At 37.5% G+C, this 22,169-nt stretch overlaps 1 pseudogene; it reads right to left on the bottom strand.

Moving 5' to 3' along the window:
- Window positions 1-1,765: 1,765 nt before the first annotated feature.
- Window positions 1,766-9,620, bottom strand: LOC120864544 (annotated as a pseudogene).
- Window positions 9,621-22,169: the final 12,549 nt, after the last annotated feature.

Genomic DNA, 22,169 nt, shown 5'->3' with positions numbered 1-22,169 from the left:
CATGGAATTCTCCAGGCAAGACTGGAGTAGGTAGCCATTCCCTTCTTCATGGAAGCTTCCCAACCCAGGGATCGAACCAGGGTCTTTCCTGTCTGAGCTACCAGGTTATACGCGTGTGTCTGTGTGACACACACACATATATACACATAATTTTACACATATTATATATATATATATACACACACACATACATATATATACACACACACATATATATATTTTCTTCAGATTCCTTTTTCATGTAGGTTATTAGAGAGTATTGAGTAGAGGTTCCTGTGCTACACAGTAGGGTATTGTTAATTATCTATTTTATATGTATTTTTGTGTATTAGTATTAATCTCAACATCCTAATTTTTCACCCACCCCCACATTTTCTATTTGGTAACTATGTTTATTTTCTAGGTCTGTGAGTCTGTTTCTGTTTTCTAAATAAATTCATTTGTTTCATTTTTTTAAGATTCTACATATAAGTGATATTGTATGATATTGTATGATATTTGTCTTTCTCTGACTTCCTTTACTATGATAATCTCTAGATTCATCTATATTGATGGAAATGGCATTATTTTATTGTTTTTTATGGCTGGGTAAAATTCCACTGTATACATGTATCACATCTTCTTTATCCAGTCCTCTGTTGATGGACATTTAGGTTGCTTCCATGTCAGCTGTTTCAAATAGTACTGCAATGAAAAATGGTTGCATGTGTCTTTGCAAAGTATAATTTTCTCCAGATATATACCCAGGAATGGGATTGATGGATTACATGGTAGTTCTGTTGTTAGTTTTCCATATGTAGATTTTCCATAGTGGTTGTACCAATTTACATTCCCACCAACAGTGTAGGAGGGTTCCCTTTGTTCCACACTCTCTCCAGCATTTGTTGTTTGTAGACTTTGTCATGATGGCCATTTTGACTAGTGTGAGGAAATACTTCATTGTTGTTTTAATTTGCATTTCTCTGATAATTGGCGGTATTGAGCACCTTGTGCTTTTTGGCTATCTATATGTCTCACTTTTTTTTTTTCTGGTAATGACTTTATTTTTTCAGTTAACATAACCAACCCACGATACAGCATACTAAATCATGAAGTACAAATCCAAGTAAGGATTTTTACTAAGTTACAAAACTTTGGCAAATCAGTACAGTACTCTTTAACACAATATAATGTAATTTTGTTGGAGTCATTTATTACTTTTGTGATAATTTTTACTCCAAAATAATGTTATCTGAGCATGAAATGAAAACATTATGATTTGTAGTGGTGGTTTATAGCAGAGCAAACTATTTTATGCAGTTAATGTCTTTTTAAAATGATACAGTTTCTCCTTTAAAAGTGAGTTCCCTCATGTAAGCTCTCCAAGCTTACTGAAACAGGGCAGTTGTGCATATACAGAGGAGGCTCTGTTTGCTTCTGAGGTTGGTCCAAAGCCAGATAGAATTCCAATGAATGAAAAGCTTTAAAATTCTACCTTAAGGAGGTTTCACCAGCCAATACCAATTTCCAAACATACTTTTCAGAAATTGTTAAAATTTTGCATGTGTTGAATCCTCAGAATCAGTCATTTCTGACAATATGAATTTCTGATCCCTTTTATTTAGAAACCCTGTGGCTCTTTGGTTTGATCAAGTCACATAGCTTTTCTTTAGCTTATTAAAAAGAATTCTACCTAAAATAGAGTTGTATTTTTTAAATAACAAATAAATATACTACCAGCTTGTAGAGACTTGGGGAAATGGGTGCCATGTATCAACTCCCATTATCATTTCTTCACAAATGCTGCTGTTGCCATTGGTGTCTGTATGCTTCCTCTTGCCAAAGCTGTCAGTTCCTCAGTTTCAGCATTTGATTTATGTATTACACACTCCATTGATCCTCGGCCTTTATTCAGTTCAGTTCAGTCTCTCAGTTGTATCTGACTCTTTGTGACCCCATGGACTGCAGCACCCCAGTCCATCACCAACTCCTGGAGTTTACTCAAACTCACATCCATTGAGTTGATGATGTCATCCAACCATCTCATCCTCTGCTATCCACTTCTCCTCCTGCCATCAATCTTTCCCAGCATCAGGGTCTTTTCAGATGAGTCAGTTCTTCCCATCAGGTGGCCAAAGTACTGGAGTTTCAGCTTCAGCATCAGTCCTTCCAATGAATATTCGGGACTGATTTTCTTTAGGATGGACTGGTTGGATCTCCTTGCAGTCCAAGGGACTCTCAAGAGTCTTCTGCAACACTACAGTTTAAAAGCATCAATTCTTTGGCACTCAGCTTTCTTTATAGTCCAACTCTCACATCCATACATGACTACTGGAAAAACCATAGCTTTGACTAGATGGACCTTTGTTGGCAAAGTAGTCTCTGTTTTTTAATATGCTGTCTAGGTGGGTCATAGCTTTTCTTCCAAAGAGCAAGCATCTTTTAATATCATGGCTGCAGTCAACATCTGCAGTGATTTTGGAGCACAGAAAAATGTTTCTTACTGTTTCCCCATCTATTTCCCATGAAGTGATGGGACCAGATGCCATGATCTTAGTTTTCTGAATGTTGAGTTGTAAGCCAACTTTTTCACTCTCCACTTTCACTTTCATTAAGGGGCTCTTTAGTTCTTCGCTTTCTGCCATAAGGGTGGTGTCATCTGCATATCTGAGGTTATTGATATTTCCCCCGGCAATCTTGATTCCAGCCCAGTGTTTCTCATGATGTGCTCTGCATATAAGTTAAATAAGAAGGGTGACAGTATACAGCCTTGACGGACTTGGATTTGGAACCAGTCTGTTGTTCCATGTCTAGTTCTAGCTGTTGCTTCCTGACCTGCATACAGATTTCTACAGAGGCAGGTCAGGTGGTCTGATATTCCCTTCTCTCTAAGAATTTTCCAGAGTTTGTTGTGATCCACATGGTCAAAAGCTTTGGCATAGTCAATAAAGCAGAAGTAGATGTTTTTCTGGAACTCTCTTGCTTTTTTGATGATTCAGTGGATATTAGCAATTTGTTCTCTGGTTCCTCTGCCTTTTCTAAATCCATCTTGAACATCTGGAAGTTCAAGGTTCATGTACTGTTGAAGCCTGACTTGGAGAATTTTAAGCATTACTTTGCTAGCGTGTGAGATGAGTGCAATTGTGCGGTAGTTTGAGCATTCTTTGGCATTGCCTTTCTTTGGGATTGGAATGAAAACTGACCTTTTCCAGTCCTGTGGCCACTGCTGAGTTTTCCAAAGTTGCTGTCATATTGAGTGCATCACTTTCCCAGCATCATCTTTTAGGGTTTGAAATAGCTCCACTGAAATTCCATCATTTCCACTTTTGTTCATAGTGATGCTTCCTAAGGCCCGCTTGACTTCTCATTCCAGGATGTGTGGCTCTAGGTGAGTGATCACACCATCTTGATTATCTGAGTTATGAAGATCTTTTTTGTATAGCTCTTCTGTGTATTCTTGCCACCTCTTCTTAATATCTTCTGTTTCTTTGTTAGCATTTGATGATATCATACTTGCCATCAGCCCTTCAAGGTGACTGCTGAGATTGACTTCTTTCATGGTACTTATGGCTTCTTGAGTCAAATAGTTTTTTCTGGGTCTTGAGGATGCAGTTTATATATATCTCTCATCTACTGAAACCATATTTATAAATGAAATATTTGTAGATTTAAGTTCCATTAGGGATCCACAGTGGATCCCTAATGTGGAAAATTCTGAAAGAGATGGGACTACCAGACCACCTGACCTGCCTCTTGAGAAACCTATATGCAGGTCAGGAAGCAACAGTTAGAATTGGACATGGAACAACAGACTGGTCCCAAATTGGGAAAGGAGTACGTCAAGGCTGTGTATTGTCACCCTGCTTATTGAACTTATATGCAGAGTACATCATGAGAAACGCTGGGCTGGAAGAAGCACAAGCTGGAATCAAAATTGCCAGGAGAAATATCAATCACCTCAGATATGCAGATGACACCACCCTTATGGCATAAAGTGAAGAGGAACTAAAGAGTCTCCTGATGAAAGTGAAAGAGGAGAGTGAAAAAGTTGGCTTAAAGCTCAACATTCAGAAAACGAAGATCATGGCATCTGGTCCCATCACTTCATGGGAAATAGGTGGGGAAACAGTGGAAATAGTGTCAGACTTTATTTTTTTTGGCTCCAAAATCACTGCAGATGGTGACTGCAGCCATGAAATTAAAAGACACTACTCCTTAGAAGAAAAGTTATGACCAACCTAGATAGCATATTGAAAAGCAGAGACATCACTTTGTCAATAAAGGTGCGTCTAGTCAAGGCTATTGTTTTTCCAGTGGTCATGTATGGATGTGAGAGTTGGACTGTGAAGAAGGCTGAGCGCTGAAGAATTGATGCTTTTGAACTGAGGTGTTGGAGAAGACTCTTGAGAGTCCCTTGGACTGCAAGGAGATCCAACCAGTCCATTCTGAAGGAGATCAGCCCTGGGATTTCTTTGGAAGGAATGATGCTAAAGCTGAAACTCCAGTCCTTTGGCCACCTCATGAGAAGAGTTGACTCATTGGAAAAGACTGATGCTGGGAGGGATTGGGGGCAGGAGAAGAAGAGGACGACCGAGGATGAGATGGCTGGATCGCATCACTGACTTGATGGATGTGAATCTGAGTGAACACGGGAGTTGGTGATGGACAGGGAGGCCTGGCATGCTGCGATTCATGGGGTCGCAGAGTCAGACATGACTGAGTGAGTGAACTGAATTCACCTGAACTGAGGGATCCACTACAGAATATTCTTGCATATATGTTTTGGTTCTTGCTGCACCAATAATAGATTTCACAATGGAAGGCAGTCCTCACTCTGTGCTGAAGAGTCTATGGCTGTGCAATCTTCCAGAGGGGTATATGTGTCTCTCTAGTACATCAACTCCAACCACACTTGGGTTCATAGGGTTTGGGTATTTCTGCATTGCAGCTGTTGTGACAATTTCCCATGGGTGGTCAAAAATGTACTCTGAAGTCCAGATCTTTATGCTGCTGGTGGCCAGTACAGTTTCTGGGTGCTGCTAGGTCACAAATGAGTGACCGCCCCCCAGCCACCCTGCCAGCTGCCCAGTGTATATCTTCTTTTTCTAAGAAAAATGTCTGTTTAGATCTTGTGCCCATTTGGGGATTGGGTTATTTGGCTTTTTGATCTTGAGCTGCATGAGCAGTTCATAAATTTTGGAGATTAATCCCTTGTTGGTCACATCATTTGCAAATATTTTCTCCCATTCTGTGTGTTGTTTTTCTGTTCTGTTTATGGTTTCCTTTACTGGGAAAAGGCCTTTAAGCTTAATGAGGTCCCATTTATTTTTTTTTATTTTTGTTTTTATTTTCATTATTCTAGGAGGTGGATGCAAAAAGATACTGCTGTGATGTACATCAAAGGGTGTTCTGTCTATGTTTTCTTCTAGGAGTTTTATAGTATACTGTCTTATTTTAGGTCTTTAATCCATCAGTTTATTTTTGTGTATGGTATTAAAATTTTAATTTAATTCTTTTACATGTAGCTGTCCAGTTTTCCATGCACCACTTTTTGAAGAGACTCTTTTCTTCTTGTACATTATTGCCTCTTTGATCATAGAGTAAGGTGACCATAGGTGCATGGGCTTATTTCTTGGTTTTCTATTCTGTTGTATTGATCTATATTTCTGTTTTTGTGTCAGTGCCATACTGTTTTGATGACTGTAGCTTTGTAGTATAGGCTGAAGTCAGGGAGACTGACTCCCCCATCTCCTTTTTTCCCTACCTCAGAGTTGCTTTGGCTGTTTTTTTTTTTTTTTTTCCTGTGTGTGAGTTTCCGTACTAACTTTGAACTTTTTGTTCCTGTTCTGCGAAAAATGCCATTGTTAATTTGATAGGCATTGCACTGATTCCATATATTGCCTTGGGTAGTATAGTTATTTGACAATACTGATTCTTCCAATCCAAGACTATGGTATATCTTTCCATCTGTGTCATCTTCAATTTTGTTCATATCAGTGTCTTACAGTTTTCAAGTGCAAGTCTTTTGCCTCCTTAGATAGTTTTGCTCCTACTTTTTATTTTTTTATGTGATGACAAATGAGATTGTTTCCTCTCAATTATCAAACAAATCAGATAATTTCTTTCTGATCTTTCATTGTTAGTGCATAGGAATGCAAGATATTTCTGTGTATTAATTTTGTATTCTTCAACTTTACTAGATTCATTGATTAACTCTAGTAGTTTTCTTTCTGGTGGCATCTTTAGGATTTCCTGTCTATAGTATCATGTCATCTGGAGACAGTGACAGTTTTACTTTTTTTTCCAATTTAGATTCCTTTTTCTTCTTTTTCTTCTGATTGCTGGCCTAGAACATCCAAAACCAAATTGAATAGAAGTGATGACAGTGGACATCCTTGTCTTATTCTTCATTGTAGAGGGAATTCTTTCAGCTTTTCACTGTTGAGTATAGTATTTGCTGTGGGTTTGTAATATATGACCTTTATTACGTTGAATTATGCTCTTTCTCAGAGAAGGCAATGGCACCCCACTCCAGTACTCTTGCCTGGAGAATCCCATGGATGGAGAGGCCTGGTAGGCTACAGTCCATGGGGTCACTGAGAGTTGTACACGACTGAGAAACTTCACTTTCACTTTTCACTTTCATGCATTGGAGAAGGAAATGTCAACCCACTCCAGTGTTGTTGCCTGGAGAATCCCAGAGACGGGGGAGCCTGGTGGGCTGCCGTCTATAGGGTCGCACAGAGTCAGACGCGACTGAAGCGACTTAGCAGCAGCAGCATGCTCTCTCTATGCCCACTTCCTGGAGAGTGATTATTTTATTTTATTTATTTATTTATTTGTTTGTTTGTTTGTTTTCTTTCTTTCTTTTTTATTTTACTTTACAATTCTGTATTGGTTTATTTTAAAGAAGTGTTGGATTTTATCAAAAGCTTTTTCTGCATCTATTGAGACAATCAGATGGTTTTTATCTTCAGTTTGTTAATCTGGTATATCATAGTGATTGATTTGCAGATATCAAAAAAAATTATTACATCCCTGGGATAAATCCAACTTGATCATGATGTATCATCCTTTTAATATATTGGATTAATTTTTAAGGGTTTTTGCATCTCTGTTCATCAGTGATATTGGCCTGTAATTTGTGTGTGTGTGTGTGTGTGTGTAGTATCTTTGTCTGATTTTGAAGGTGATGGTGGCCTTAGAGAATAAGTTAGGGAGTGTTCCTTCCTCTAATTTTTGGGATAGCTTGATAAGGATATGTGTTAACTCTTCTCTAAATGCTTGATAGTATTTGTCTGTGAAGCCATCTGGTCCTGGACTTTTGTGTTTTGGAAGATTTTTAGTCAGTTTCAGTTTTAGTGCTTGTGATTGGTCTGCTCATATTTTCTATTTCTTCTTGGCTCAGACTTGGAAGGTTGTATGTTTCTAAGAATTTTCCATTTCTTCTAGGTTGTCTATTTTATTGGCATATAATTCTTTTTAGTAGACTCTTGTGATCCTTTGTATTTCTGTGGTGTCCATTGTAACTTCTCCTTTCTCATTTCTAATTTTATTGATTTGAGCCCTTTTCTTTTTTTTCCTTGCTGAGTGTGGCTAAAGGTTTATCAATTTTTGTTTGTTTTTTTCATAGAACCAGAGTTTAGTTTTATTGATCTTTTCTATTGTTTATTTCTGTTTCATTCTGTGATACAGTTTTTTTCCAGTTTGTGAGTCACCCACCTAGTGGGTATAGGATTTGATTGTATCACAAATGTGTCCCTCTTACCATCTCATTGTGGCTTCTACTTTGTCTTTGGAAGTTAATTACCTTTTGTGGTAGGTTCCTGTCTTTTTTTGAATGTTTTTTTCAGCAGTTAGTTGTGATTTTGATGTTTTTATGAGAAGAGATGAGCTTAAGTATTTCTGCCCCATGATCTTGTCTCCTCCTTCTCCCTCTTCTCTTTTTCTAGAAAATCCAAAAATTTTCCAGTCATGTGATGTGGGTGGGATTAAATCCACACAATCACCTTACCAGAACAGAGGATCACATTCCCCTGATCCTCACAATCAGAGGTTGACAATGGAAGTGGTTGGTCAAGGAAGTTCAAGATTTTGTGTGGGGTTTGCAGGAAGAGAACATATTTCTGCCTTCCTATAAGAGACATGTAACTTTTGTCAAAGCTGCTATCTAACCTAAAAGTACAAGGATGTTCATGTTTAGATAAAATTTATATTGTGGAAAAGAATGGAGGGTCAGAATGAAATCAAGAGCTTATTAATATTATTGGATCACTACATCTTTACTTTTTCAGTTACCTGAAGCACTAAATACCTTTTTTCCTAATGCTTTCAACTGAAGGGAATTTACCTAATACAGAGTAAAATAGGGATTAAATTTACTGCTTCCTCTAATACCTTATAAGAATTGGTTTTTGAAAACTGTATATATTTAAACAAGTTGAAACAAGATCTCTTATTTATTAGTCTTTCCCTCTTCCTTTTGTAGTAGAAATGAACCTTCATAATTGAACAGGATATATGAGAAACAGAAAATGATAGATAATTTTGTGGTTAGAATAAAGTATCAGGTGGCATTTTCTATGTACATGGTGATGATTTAAATAAATAATGATGATTTTATGCATAGCAAAATACAAGGACAGTTTTATTCATTGACTAATTTATACCAGTGTCATCAAATTCAGTTTGTGTGCCAAAATAACCCAGGTTGGAGGGTATAATTGTTGATAGCAGTTCAAAAGTGATTTTACAATGTGCCAAACAACCAAATTCAACTTGAAATTTCAACTCAATTTATATATGTAAACATAGAAGTTATTTCTTCAAAGTTTATGAACTGGTGCTAAGTAGATTGTTTTCTTTCACATGTAAAAAGAAATAATTTTGTATATATTAATTGACTATTGTCACCATATATGTTAACTATATGTGTGTGTGTATATATGTATGTATATACACACATGTACCTATACATGTCTATTTATATAATCTCTTTACACATATAAAATATATACATGGTATATAATATTTCTCTATAAAAATATATTTACCTGAAAGTATGCTATTTTCTAGTCTCCTTATACAAGTCTAAATAAATTGTTTTTATACAACTATTCTTCTTCTATAAATATACATAAATTTGATTTTGAGAGAATGTATTTGAACAGTATGAAACTGACTCACTAATACAGGAATATTATTAAACTATAAGGAAAATTGTGCAATAAACTTTTTGACAACTTTTTCTTTTAGAATCAAGTTAGATTAAAGTGTAATATAGAAAAAAAATATGGCTTCAAGTTGTACTCAGTAATTCTATGCATACTTGTAGATATGACAGAAAGATTATAATAATAAAGGTAATGTTTTTAAAGAAAACTTCGAATGGGTGTGAGGTTAGAGAAGTCATAGGGGTTTTTATTTTCAAAATGATTTCTAGAATACTGTTGTCACCTTAAATTTTTAATCAGTTTAATGAATAGCTACTGTAAAACTTATGAGGAAACATTTGCAAATGAGATACATTTTTATTCTGAAGAATATTTTTACAGAGAGATAGCATTCTCAGGTTTATCAAAAGATTATGGGTCATCGTTTTTAGAAGAAAATCATTTCCTCCTCTCATACTTTTTAGTCATGTCCCGATGATCCTCTAGCAGAGGTGCCCCCTGAGAGCAAACTAGGTTCACAATTAATGTACTGACTCCTCCAGGAAACAGGGCTGTGGCGCCTGCTTAACTGTTCTGCTGCCATATTCCACAGTGACACTTTGGGTCCAAAGAAAGAGAATAAAAGTGCTTGTCCCCAGGTATAAATAAGAATTTGGGTGATGAAAAATGAATGAAAATAGCTCAAATCCACCTTTCCCTTAAGTAATGAAATAATTGGTTCCAACAATAAAAGAATCCATTGACAAAGATAACAATTTCTAAGCCTCCTAGAAATTTCCAGTCTAATATAATATGTGTTTCCCTAATTTTAAGGTCTTCCCTTATGGCTCAGATGGTAAAGAATCTGCCTAAAATTCAGAAGACCCAGGTTCAATCCCTGGGTTGGGAAGATCCCCTGAAGAAGGACAAGGCTATCCACTTTGGTACTCTTGCTTGGAGAATTCCATGGACGGGGGAGCCTGGCAGGCTGCAGTCCATTGGACTGCAGAGAGTCGGACATGACTGAGCGACTAACACTTTCTCCCTATTTTTAAGAGAAAATTTGAAGGCCAATTTTTTTGAAAAAAAAAAAAAAAGCATTTATGTGTGTTAGTTGCTCAATCGTGTCTGATTCTTTGTGACCCCATGGACTGTAGCCCACCAGAGTTCTCTTTTCATGGAATTCTCCAGGCAAGAATAGTGGAGTGGGTTGCCATTTCCTTCTCTAGGGAAAAAAATGCATACATTATTTCAATTTTTATTTATATTTGTCTTTTTATTAAGAAATGTATGCAATTTAAAACAGTTGAAGCTCCTCAGTGAAAACAGTGTCACTTCAGTTTTCTAATCTTGATTATCAGCAATGATCAGAATTGTTGGCTTCTTGTGTGTCCTATAAATATTCTACATCCTTCTTCATGCATCTTAGTTCAGATATGTAAATATATTTGTTACATGATATTGCAGTGGGTTTCTAGGTCAAAGGTGTTTAAGTCAGGGTAGGCTAAGTTACATTACAGTAATCAATAATATCAAAGTGTAAGAGACATAAAACACCAAAGTTTAATTTTGACTCATGTTACATATTCATTTACAGTCAGTTGAGGTCTCCAAGCAGCCTGGAGTGATGAAGCAGCCAGTGTCAGGAACATTCAGCTGTGGAATTGGTTTCTATTTCTAGTCTGTGGTCTGCAAATTTGCCTCAGTCAGTTTAGTTCAGTTACTCAGTCATGTCTGACTCTTTGCAAACCCATGGACTGCAGCACGCCAGGCTTCCCTGTCCATCACCAACTTCTGGAGTTTGCTCAAACTTATGTCCATCCAGTTGGTGATGCCATCCAACCATATCATCCTGTGCTTTCCCAACATCAGGGTCTTTTCCAATCAGTCAGTTCTTCGCATCAGGTGGCCAAAGTGTTGGAGCTTTAGCTTCAGCATCAGTCCTTCCAGTGAATATTCAGCACTAATTTCCTTTAGGATTGACTGGTTGAATCTTCTTGCAGTCCAAGAGACTCTCAAGAGTCTTTTCCTACACCACTGTTCAAAAGCATCAATTCTTTGGCACTCAGCCTTCTTTATGGTCCACCTCTCATATCCATACGTGACTACTGGAAAAACCATAGCTTTGACTAGATGGAACTTTGTCAGCAAGGTAATGTCTCTGCTTTTTAATATGCAGTCTAAGCTGGTCATAGCTTTTCTTCCAAGGAGCAAGCGCCTTTCAATTTCATGGCTGTAGTCACCATCTGTAGTGCTTTTGGAGCCCAAGAAAATAAAGTCTGTCACTGGTTCCATTGTTTCCTGATCTATGTGCCATGAAGTGATGGGACTGGATGCCATGATGTTATTTTTTTGAATAATGAGTTTTAAGTCAGCTTTTCACTGATATTTCTCCTGGCAGTCTTGATTCCAGCTTGTGCTTCATCCAGCCTGTCACTTCACATGATGTACTCTGCATGTAAGTAAAATGAACAGGGTAACAATACATAGACTTGATGTACTCCTTTCCCAATTTGCAACCAGTCCATTGTTCCATGTCCAGTTCTAACTGTTACTTCTTAACCTTGAGAGATTTCTCAGGAGGCATGTAAGGTGGTCAGCCATTCCCATCTCTTTAAAAATTTTCCAATTTGTTGTGACCCACATAGTCAAAGGCTTTGGCATAGTCAGTAAAGCAGAAGTAGATGTTTTTCTGGAACTCTCTTGCAAATTTCCCTACTTGCTCAAATTTATTTGTATCCAACCACTAAGACAATACCCATGGGACTGTTGCAGCCATTCAGACATGCACAGAATGGCAAAAAAAAAAAAATCAAGTTGCCCAACATACATGTTTTCCAGCTGAGATCAAACAAGGTGATGCAGTGCCCTCTTGTTCAAGTCTTATACTGTAAACAATTGACTTTTAATGAAGTCTATTTAGTGCCATCTTTTTGTTTTTTTGCTTTGTTAGTTATTTTGCTTTTTAAGACAGCCACAAGCTTAGTGCTGAAGTGCTGTCTAATGTTTGTAAGCATGAGAAGGCTGTGATGTGTTTTATGGAGAAAATAATGTTTGATAAGTTTTATTCAGGCTTGAGTTATAGTGCTGTTGGCTTTGAGTGCAGTGTTACTGAATCAACAAAGTGTTACTGAATCAACAATACAGTACATCAGGAAAAGAAAAGGAGATTTACATATCTGTATGTGAGCCTGCTCCAGAAAAGGCTAAAGTAACACCTACAGTATTAAGATTCAAGCTATATAGTAACATCTGAAGCTAAAGGAAAGATGAAAAATAGTTAAATTTGTGGACTCATGAGAGGACAATGAATTAAAAAAAAAGAATATTTCATAGTATTGTTGCAAGGCTGAAAAATAAGATAATTTATAGTCATGTTATCTAGCAGTGAAAACACTCATTTTAGCTACTCCTATTTTACTATAATGAAAAATTGCATTTGAATTTTGTAAGAAATATGTATTCCATAATATCTTTATGCAGAAACATATATAAAACATGTATTACTAGTTGTATTGATCAGTTGATAGAAAGGAACCTAACCATGTATTTCTCCTAGGAGCTGTGATGTAGGATTTGTTACTTCACTATTCATAGAGATTTTAAATTTTTTATTTATTTATCTTAATTGGAGGCTAATTACTTTACAATGTTATAGTGGTTTTTGCCATACACTGACATGAATCAGCCATGGGTGTACATGTGTTCCCCACAGAGATTTTATAGAACAGAACTACTGTAAATTGTTGACTATAGCTTGCATTTGTTCTTAAAGACTAGAAGGGACACACATCCTTTCTGTTCATATATCATTGCCCAAAGCAAGTCATATGACTATTACTGGCTTCCAGGGGGTAAAGAAGGATAATTTTCCCACAGGAAAGAAAAACTCGATATTGGTGAATGGCAATCCATCTACTAAAATGGGTTTGAAATAGCCAAATGTCTTCCAACTTCCAAGCCACTTGTATTCCTAACAGCATTTGAGAGTGCCTGTTTCCCCACACACTCACATACTGATACTAGGGAACTGAAAAAGTAGGTCAAAGAGTGCATCTCTTTCTCCACACCCTGTGAAACTTCTGTACATATGCTTCTGACCAAGGAGAATATTATCGTTTCTTTGAGAGTTTCTGATAAATTTTTGCCCTCATTGTCTTTTTTTTTTTTCTTCTTATAAGACTACTCCTATTTCTGTCATGAATGGAGGAATACTGGGAAAAGATTCTTTTTCTGGCTAGCAAAATAAAATTATCTATATTTATATATTTTACCTAGATGAATATCCTTTTAAAAAATTCTGAACAGATTTAGAATCTTAGATTTATTTTGGTATGTAACAGTGTATATGAGCCATTGGAAAGTTGTTGAAGAAATAGATCCTGGCCCTGGTGTCTGCGTAATGTTTTAAGATCATATAATCATTAAAAAAATTCTTATTCAGAGTGACAATCTATTCCAACATCAGCCTTGGTTCTCAGGAATTGACAATCCATCTTGTCAGCTTGTTCTATCAATTATTGAATGAAATATATCAATCTCTCTTTACAGTTTTTGTATTTGTTTCCTGTAGCTTTTTTTTTTTTTTTCAATTTTTCTTTGTATGTTTTGAGACCATGTTACTCGGTGGGAAGATTTTTGAATTATTGTGTCATTTTGGTGGGCTGAGTCTTTTTACTTCATTTTATCTTCTTAAAGCCCCTTTGTTTTAAATTAATAATTTTGATTAATATTTACATGATATACCTGATTTCATTTCTTCAGTTTCAGTTTTTCTCTAATTTTGTGCTGTTAATATATCAAATGCATTTTTATACAGTTTGAAAATCCTTGTATTTATTGCAATTACATTTATTGCAACTACATTTATTGCAATTACTAATATATTTGAAATTCTGCTAGCAAACTATGATCTTCCTTGACTTTCCCAAACTCTTGTTCAGCCAGATAGGCATAGCTTCTTAGTTGTAAATTCCTGAAGCGTGCTTCATATACCAGTCTCCCACATCAGCTAAATTATGGAAAATATGTAGAGTGTCCTTGAGAAGCCTCTTCCTTTGATTTAATGTAGAAGGAAGCCTTCTCTCCCCATCGCCATGGGGTAATGCTAGCTCACTGGCATGACTTTCCAAGGCAATTCTCTCTGTGAAGATTAAGTGTTAAATTAAAAAAAAAAATTAGGTGAGGTGGCTAACCTTGTAGAACCTCAAATGTTTCTCATGTTCTGGCATTGGTGAACTACATCTCACTCTAGGATATATGAGTGCTTGGCATATAATCTATAGTTGTCAGCCTTGGAGGCCTTCACCAAAGGCAAGGTAGAAAGATTATCATTTTAAACTCCTATTGCATTAGTTCTTTGAGAATGTTTTGGCATCTCTTTTTAATATGATTGCATATAATTTTTAATATAGATTTTTTATATGATTGCACATTTAAGCTTAAGGCTGCAATAGTTTTTTTAAATGATCATATCATTTGCCTTGATTGGGTTGTAATCATTGTATTTTAAATTGCAGCTATAACATATCTTTTGTAAAAAGTGTGTAAGAACAGAACATATGTTATTCAATTGAAATTATAAACCTAGAGTTTAAGGCCATTCTAAAGATTATGTTAATGGAATAAGCTTTAGATTGGTAGAAGTTCAGCTAAAATTCATAATTGAAAGACTGTTGATAATAAGACTCACTCTTGAGTCCTACAATTGAAAAGATATTTTCCTTAAAAATTATCTACTTCTTGCCAAAGGCCAAATAAGTTAGTCTAGTGAAAATTTCCGATTTGTGATTGCTGTCCCATCTCTTTTAAATCAGAATAAGAGTACATTTTCACACAACATTCAAACCACTAGACTGCAGACTTATATTTTAATCAGCTTGTACACATGTGCTCTCTCTATTTCACATTCTGTCTCTCTCTGTTGCTTATATGCTGCTAAGTGCTTCAGTCATATCCGACTCTGCATGACCCCAGAGACAGCAGCCCACCAGGCTCCCTCATCCCTGGGATTCTCCAGGCAAGAACACTGGAATGGGTTGCCATTTCCTTCTCCAATGCATGAAAGTGAAAAGTGAAAGTGAAGTCGCTCAGTCGTGTCCAGCTCTTAGCTACCCTATGAACTGTAGTCTACCAGGCTCCTCTGTCCATGGGATTTTCCAGGCAAGAGTACTGGAGTGGGTTGCCATTGCTTTCTCTGTGTTGCTTACATAAATACATATATGTTTGAAATAGAAGAAAAACTGCTTGTAATATTTAGAGAATTATCTCGCCTTTAGTATGCTTTTGACTAATTTGTAGAAGGTTGTAGGATTATTATTAACCACTTAATATTTAAGGTAGAGATAGTCAGTGATTAGCAAAGTTAAAGGGTGTATCTCTCTTGATTTTGTAATGGAAGCAAAGAATTACACGTTTATTTGGGATAATGCTAGTGGACCAATGCAATGGACGTAAACTTGGGCAAACTTCAAGAGATGGTGAGGGACAGGGAGGCCTGGTGTGCTGCAGTCCATGGGGTTGCAAAGAGTTGGATATGACTGGGCAACTGAACAACAGTGTTGCTGCTGCTAAGTCTCTTCAGTAGTGTCCGACTCTGTGTGACCCCATGGACGGCAGCCCACCAGGCTCTGCCATCCCTGGGATTCTCCAGGCAAGAACACTGGAGTGGGTTGCCATTGCCTTCTCTGGAACAACAATGCTAGTGTATCACAATAAACATGAAATTTGAATTTGCTTTTTTGTGTAAGTCCTGCTGGCATCTACAAAATTCTTGTGTGCTTCCCTGCATTCAGTAAGTGTTAGTTGAATTGGAGTTGGACAGCAGAATGGTTCTGAAGCTATCATCGGCATATCTGAATGAAATGGTAGCCTACCAGCATCGGCTGACTTCCTTTCAACTGCTCTCCCATAGCAGATCAGTTTTGCAAGCAGATTTTCTAACACATGTAAGTGAAAGTAGTTTTGCTTTGTCTGCAAACTTATACTGATCCTATATATTTCCTCCATTTCTAGCAATCCCTGTCATTTTTAATGGATTCTCATAGCCCAGGGGAATGTGGAAACAAGATGTTTTTCAATTTGAAAACTATTAGGTGGGCAGGTGGAAGGTAAATTGTGAGCTAAATATTAGGATTTATGGATTTTTCTCCCTCCAGTACAACAATTTGACTGGAGAACAAGAAAAGCTACTTCTCAAATTCATGCCAAGGCACTCAAAGCATGTGACAGGAAGAAGAGAGATAGCTGTTCTGACACCAAATTTGAGGTGAATAACTTTTTATTTTTCTCTCTACTACATGGATGAATGGAGAAAGTTTGAGGACTTTGAACTATTTTTTTAAGGTCACATGGAAAGATGTTCTTTTCTCAAATTTTCTAACTTTATCTTAAATGATACGGGACTATATATCTCCAAAGTTGCCAGAGAAAATGGCAGTAAGCCCTCTTTTTAGATGCATATTTACAAGAAATATCTTAGATTGCAATTAGCATTCAGAAAGGACCATGTAATTTTTAACTTATAAAGGATTTGTAAGATCACCAATTTTCCTAATTCTCTATTCAATTGATGAGGAAATTGCTGTTCCAAATAGCTGGATGATTTCTTCAAGGTCACACAACTAATTTGCCAGGTATTCTGGTTCCTAGTCCTTTGCCTTTTTTATTGTATCTGCCACTTTGGGAGTTGGATATTTTCCTTCTGACAAGACTCTGCTAATTCTTAGCAGAGACACAACAGAAAGAGCCTAAGGTATGTGCCCAATCTAGCCTTGTATCTGAATGTCAGCTCCTGCATTTACTGACTGTGATCTCTTGGCCAACTGATTTTCTTATGAAGCTCAAACTCAGATTGCTGCTGCTGCTGCTAAGTCACTTCAGTCCTGTCTGACTCTGTGCGATCTCATAGATGGCAGCCCACCAGGTTCCTCCATCCCTGGGATTCTCCAGGCAAGAACACTAGAGTGGGTTGCCATTTCCTTCTCCAATGCATGAAAGTGAAAAGTGAAAGTGAAGTCGCTCAGTCGTGTCCGACTAGTAGCGACTCCATGGACTGCAGCCTACCAGGCTCCTCTGTCCATGGGATTTTCCAGGCAAGAGTATTGGAGTGGGGTGCCATTGCCTTCTCTGCAAACTCAGATTACCAACATGTGAAATGAGAATAATGGTACCCGAGTTGGATGGCTGTTATTATATTAGACAATGTATATGTAACGCCCACAAATTGGAGGCTTAAAAAAGCATGTATTTTCATCAGTACTTGTTTGTATTCTTTATATTTTTGTGTTATACTTCAAGCAAACTGTATTACAAGCAACAGGATTGAGAGATGTGTAGGGCAGAAAAGTGGCCATGAAAATAATCTAACTTCAGAGGGAAGTTTTATTGGTTTTGTTCAGTTAACTATACCAGAAAGTCATTGTGAATTCTAATGAAGCAAGTTTGTTTATGGAGTGTAAGGTGGGAGTGACAGACTGACACAACAGCCCACCAGGCTCCTCTGTCCATGGGATCTTCCAGGCAAGAGTGCTGGAGTGGGTGCCATTGCCTTCAGAAGCAGATACAAGAGAAACTCAAAGACAGTCCTTTGTCACATACTGTTATAATCCAGATAAGGAGTCTATTCACAATGGGTCCCCAGTAATGTGTGCGTGTGTGTTTTGGTCGCAAAATCATGTCCAACTCTTGAGATTCCATGGAATGTGCCTGCCAGGCTCCTCTGTCCATGGGATTCTCCAGGCAAGAATACTGAAGTGGGATGCCATTTCCTTCTCCAGGGAATCTCCCTGACCTAGCTGCAAGGTTTAGAGTTCTATACACAGCTCTAGTCTCAGCAGGGAATACGAATACTAGGAAGGAAACCGAGACAGAAATTAAATTTCTCCAAAATATTCCAATTTGTAATGAGGGAAATTGAATTGAATTGAAGTTGCTCAGTCGTGTCCGACTCTTTGTGACCCTATGGACTGTAGTCCACCAGGCTCCTCCATCCATGAGATTTTCCAGGCAATAGTCCTGGAGTGGATTGCCATTTCCTTCTCCAGGGAATCTTCCCAACCCAGGGATCAAACCCGTGTCTCCCGCATTGTAGACAAACGCTTTACCATCTGAGCCAGGAAGTATTAAAGTACAAAGTGCACACAAGCCCTCAGTGCTTATTCTTAGAACAATGGATACTGGGCCTGTTGGCAATATTATCAGTTAACCTGGGGGGACTGAAAATCCTGATCCAAACATAAATGAGCAAGAATCTGCCTATGAACTAGGAAAGGACTAGGTCTGTCGGCAGCTTCACTATCAAATCAGCCTGTGAGGGTCCGGGGAAGTCAGGGGCTCCTGGGAGGAGACGGAGACTGAGACAGAAGCATATTTGTTCCTGCGGCTTTTGCTGTGGTGAAAAGTGAAAGAGAAACAGTTAGCAGTGATTGTCTCTGTTTGTTTTTGTTTTTTGACTCTTTGCCCATTTCCAGATAGGAGCAGCTTCTTTTTGCTCACCTGTGACAGAAGACTCCTGGGTAACTCAATTCCAAAGCTGCAGAGGCTCTATGGTTGTTCTTTGTTTTATGTTAGTTTGTGTGTATGTGAGTGTGTGTGTGTATGTGTTGTGCTGTGCCTAGTTGCTCAGTCATGTCCAACTCTTTGCAACCCCATGGACTGTAGCCTTCCAGGATCCTCTGTCCATGGGGATTCTCTAGGCAAGAATATTGGAGTGGGTTGCCATGCCCTCTTCCAGGGGATCTCCCCAATCCAAGGATTGAACCCAGGCTTCCGCATTGCAGGCAGATTCTTTACCACCTAAGCCATCAGGGAAACCCAAGAATACTGGAATGGGTAGCTGATCCCTGCTCCAGGGGATCTTCCCAATCCAGGAATCGAACTGGGATCTCTTGCTTTGCATGTGGATTCTTTACCAGCTGAGCTATAAAATATGTATAAATATGTATATATGTGTTGTCGGTCGAGAAGTTGTGTCTGACTTTTTTGGACCCCATGGGCCATATCTCACCAGGGTCCTCTGTCCATGGGATTTCCCAGGTAAGAATACAGGAGTAGGTTGCCATTTCTTTCTCAAGGGGATCTTCCCAATTCAGGGATTGAACCCACATCACCTCCATTGTCTGGTGGGTTCTTTACCACTGAGCCACCAGGGAATCCCCTCAAACATGACTAGAATACAATAAGTACTCAATTTTTGTAATAAGCTATAAAGACTTAAATATATAAATATATTTCTGTTATCCTGTTTTTAAAAAGTTATCTTTGATTATAATTTAAAAAGGTTCAAGAATAAGAAACCTTGCACTCAAGGGAAGTGCATAGACTTAGTTGATTAATGGCAATGAAATGTTCAACTTTTTAGACAGAATTGAATCCTTCCCCTTTCAAGCACAGGTGTTTACAAGCCTCATGAATAATTAATATTAGACAATGCACCATGAGTCATGTGAAAACAACAGAATTACAGACACTTTGTCAGAATTCTTGCAACTATCAAAATAGTTCAGGCAGCAAAAGAATATTTTCTGAATAAACAATTAATGAGTAGCTGCAGTAAAAAAAAAAAAAAGCCATTGGAAGTTAACTAAGTGAAAGTGAAAGTGAAGTCACTCAGTCATGCCCTACTCTTAGCGACCCCATGGACTGTAGCCTACCAGGCTCCTCCGTCCATGGGATTTTCCAGGCAAGAATACTGGAGTGGGGTGCCATTGCCTTCTCTGCTGACTAAAATGATACCTAATTTACCAAGAAAAACAAAAACTTGTGTTTTGAAATCTTGAAGCTGAAGTCAAAGATACTGAAGCAGATGGGACTGTCCTATTTTTAACCTTTAGGTTTGGTATAAGTCTTTTTGTACTTATTATACATTGTACTTATTATTTATTGTTATCTGTGCTTAGTAAAATTTGTGGAAATAAAAAAAATGGTAGGAGAGGAGGAAGGATTGGGGAAATAAAACAACCTCTGTAGCAATATAGGTGAGAGAACACATTTTAATATTGAGTAAGCATTCTCAGATTTAGAAGCATCTAAGTTTGCATGAAGTTAATTATAATATCTGGACAGAATTTCATACTAATTTATACAGTAATACAGAAAATTTAAGGTTTCTCTTATCTCCCTGAGGGACAAGAAGATTTGATTTGTGATTGTCTCCTATATATTTTATGAGACCTCACAGTTAATCTCAGCTGTGAGTACAGTTACAGTAGTCATGAGGTCTTGATCTTGCAGTGAAAATCAAAAGATTGTATCTCTTAAGTTTTCTAGAGAACACTCTGAGGAGGGGTAGGGAACCAACTGTCTCCTTCCTCTTTAATATTAAACAAGGGAAATTTGATCTTTGTTTACTAAGGATTTGAATGCTAGGTCATTTTACCTTCACAAAATGAGGAAAGGGAAGGAAGGAGAGAAGAAAAGAAGGGAGTGAGCAGGAGAAGGGTAGAAGGGAGACTGAAGAATGGGCAGATTCACAGGTGAAAAGGCTGGATGTCCCACAGCAAACTGGGCACCTTCCCATTCCCCTATGGGGAAGTTCCCAGGAGTAGTAGATTTCTGTTCAGTGAATCTTGTGAAAAGACAGACAAACACAAATTAATCTACAGACTCAGGAAAATGTTCCATTGCCCTCTTGTCCAACCTTAGAGAAGGGACTCCTGTTTGGGAACAGTCTGCATTTGATTTTGTTGATTTCCTGTTGAGACAGATTCTCTCTTCCCATAGAGAAGCAATAGGAGCTGTGGCATCAAAAAAAAAAAAAAAATCTTAGCAACTGTTTTTTTAGTGGAAGAAAACAATTTCTCTCCCTAGTGGTTTTCCACTCCCTACCCACTGTTTTTGCTCTCTCTCTTCCATCCTTGAGTCTTTTTTTTTTTTTTTAAGGGGTCTCAATTTTAATCTCACATGCAGAATGGTAAAGAAAGAAATGACAGCAATCTGCCAAAGGGATATTCAGGGGATGTTTCTTATACACACAGTTTAGTGGTCACCCTGATAATGGAAAAGTGACAGTAAAGAATCTGCCTGCCATGGGGGAGACCTGGGTTCGATCCCTGCGTTGGGATGATCCCCTGGAGGAAGGCATGGCAACCCACTCCTGTATTGTTGCCTGGAGAATCCTCATGGACAGATAAGCCTGGTGAGCTACAGTCCTTGAGGTTGAAAAGAGTCAGACACGACTGAGCGACTAAGCACAGTACAGTAGCCTGTTTAGGTTATTCAGTGGTTTGTGAAAAAAAGTAGGGAAGGAATACTTTTTCTTTACATGACAGATATGAGGAAGATAATGTGTTCAGATTTCTAGCACCATCTCAGATTTGATGATAACAATTGTCATTATTTTTTAATTTACTAAGAAAAAATTCGCTCAGAAACCTTTGTCCCAAAAGACAAACAACACAACTTACACAGTATAATTTGAGCATCATATTCTCCTTTGTAATAATTTTTTCCGGGTGATTGTAGAGATTCAAAGAATTGTTTCCATAAATACTCCAATTATGACTTGTGGAAAAATGTTTGTCTCTTATCAAACCCAGAGATAGTTGTCATTTACTATAGAAACTCTTCTCCAAAAATCTGTTTTTGTGCTACATTTGCTCCAGAGGAGTTGATTACATTTGAAAAACTGTATAAAATTCAGGAGATTTACTTTAACTTACCAGTTCTGATGCTTTGTTTCATAAAATTTACCTTTGTCACTAATAAATTCATTTCTGTTGCAAGTGAAATATTGTTGTAGAGTATAAGATTCTGCTTCCAGAAACTCTATTTCCTTTGTCACGAGAAAAAGAAATTCTCTATATATATTTAATTTGTCATAACCTCCTGGTCTTTAAAATTTCTACATTTGGTAAACTGCCAATGTAATTCAGCAAGGTAGCAATACTGTAGGTTTTTTTGTGTTTTTTTTTACATTCCTTCAGATAATTTTAAAACTAGGCCAATTTTGGAAGGAACATAAATCCCCAAGCTTAAGCGCATGTGAGGTTTCTCAGTCAGTCCCCTCTGGCTGCTAATCCTTTACTTGTCTCTTTAGTT

Source organism: Oryx dammah, unplaced genomic scaffold, assembly GCF_014754425.2.
Source record: "Oryx dammah isolate SB20612 unplaced genomic scaffold, SCBI_Odam_1.1 HiC_scaffold_5, whole genome shotgun sequence".
Taxonomy (NCBI): Eukaryota; Metazoa; Chordata; class Mammalia; order Artiodactyla; family Bovidae; genus Oryx; species Oryx dammah.
Note: the sequence above shows the minus strand (reverse complement) of the source record. Positions and strands in the feature narration are given on the sequence as shown.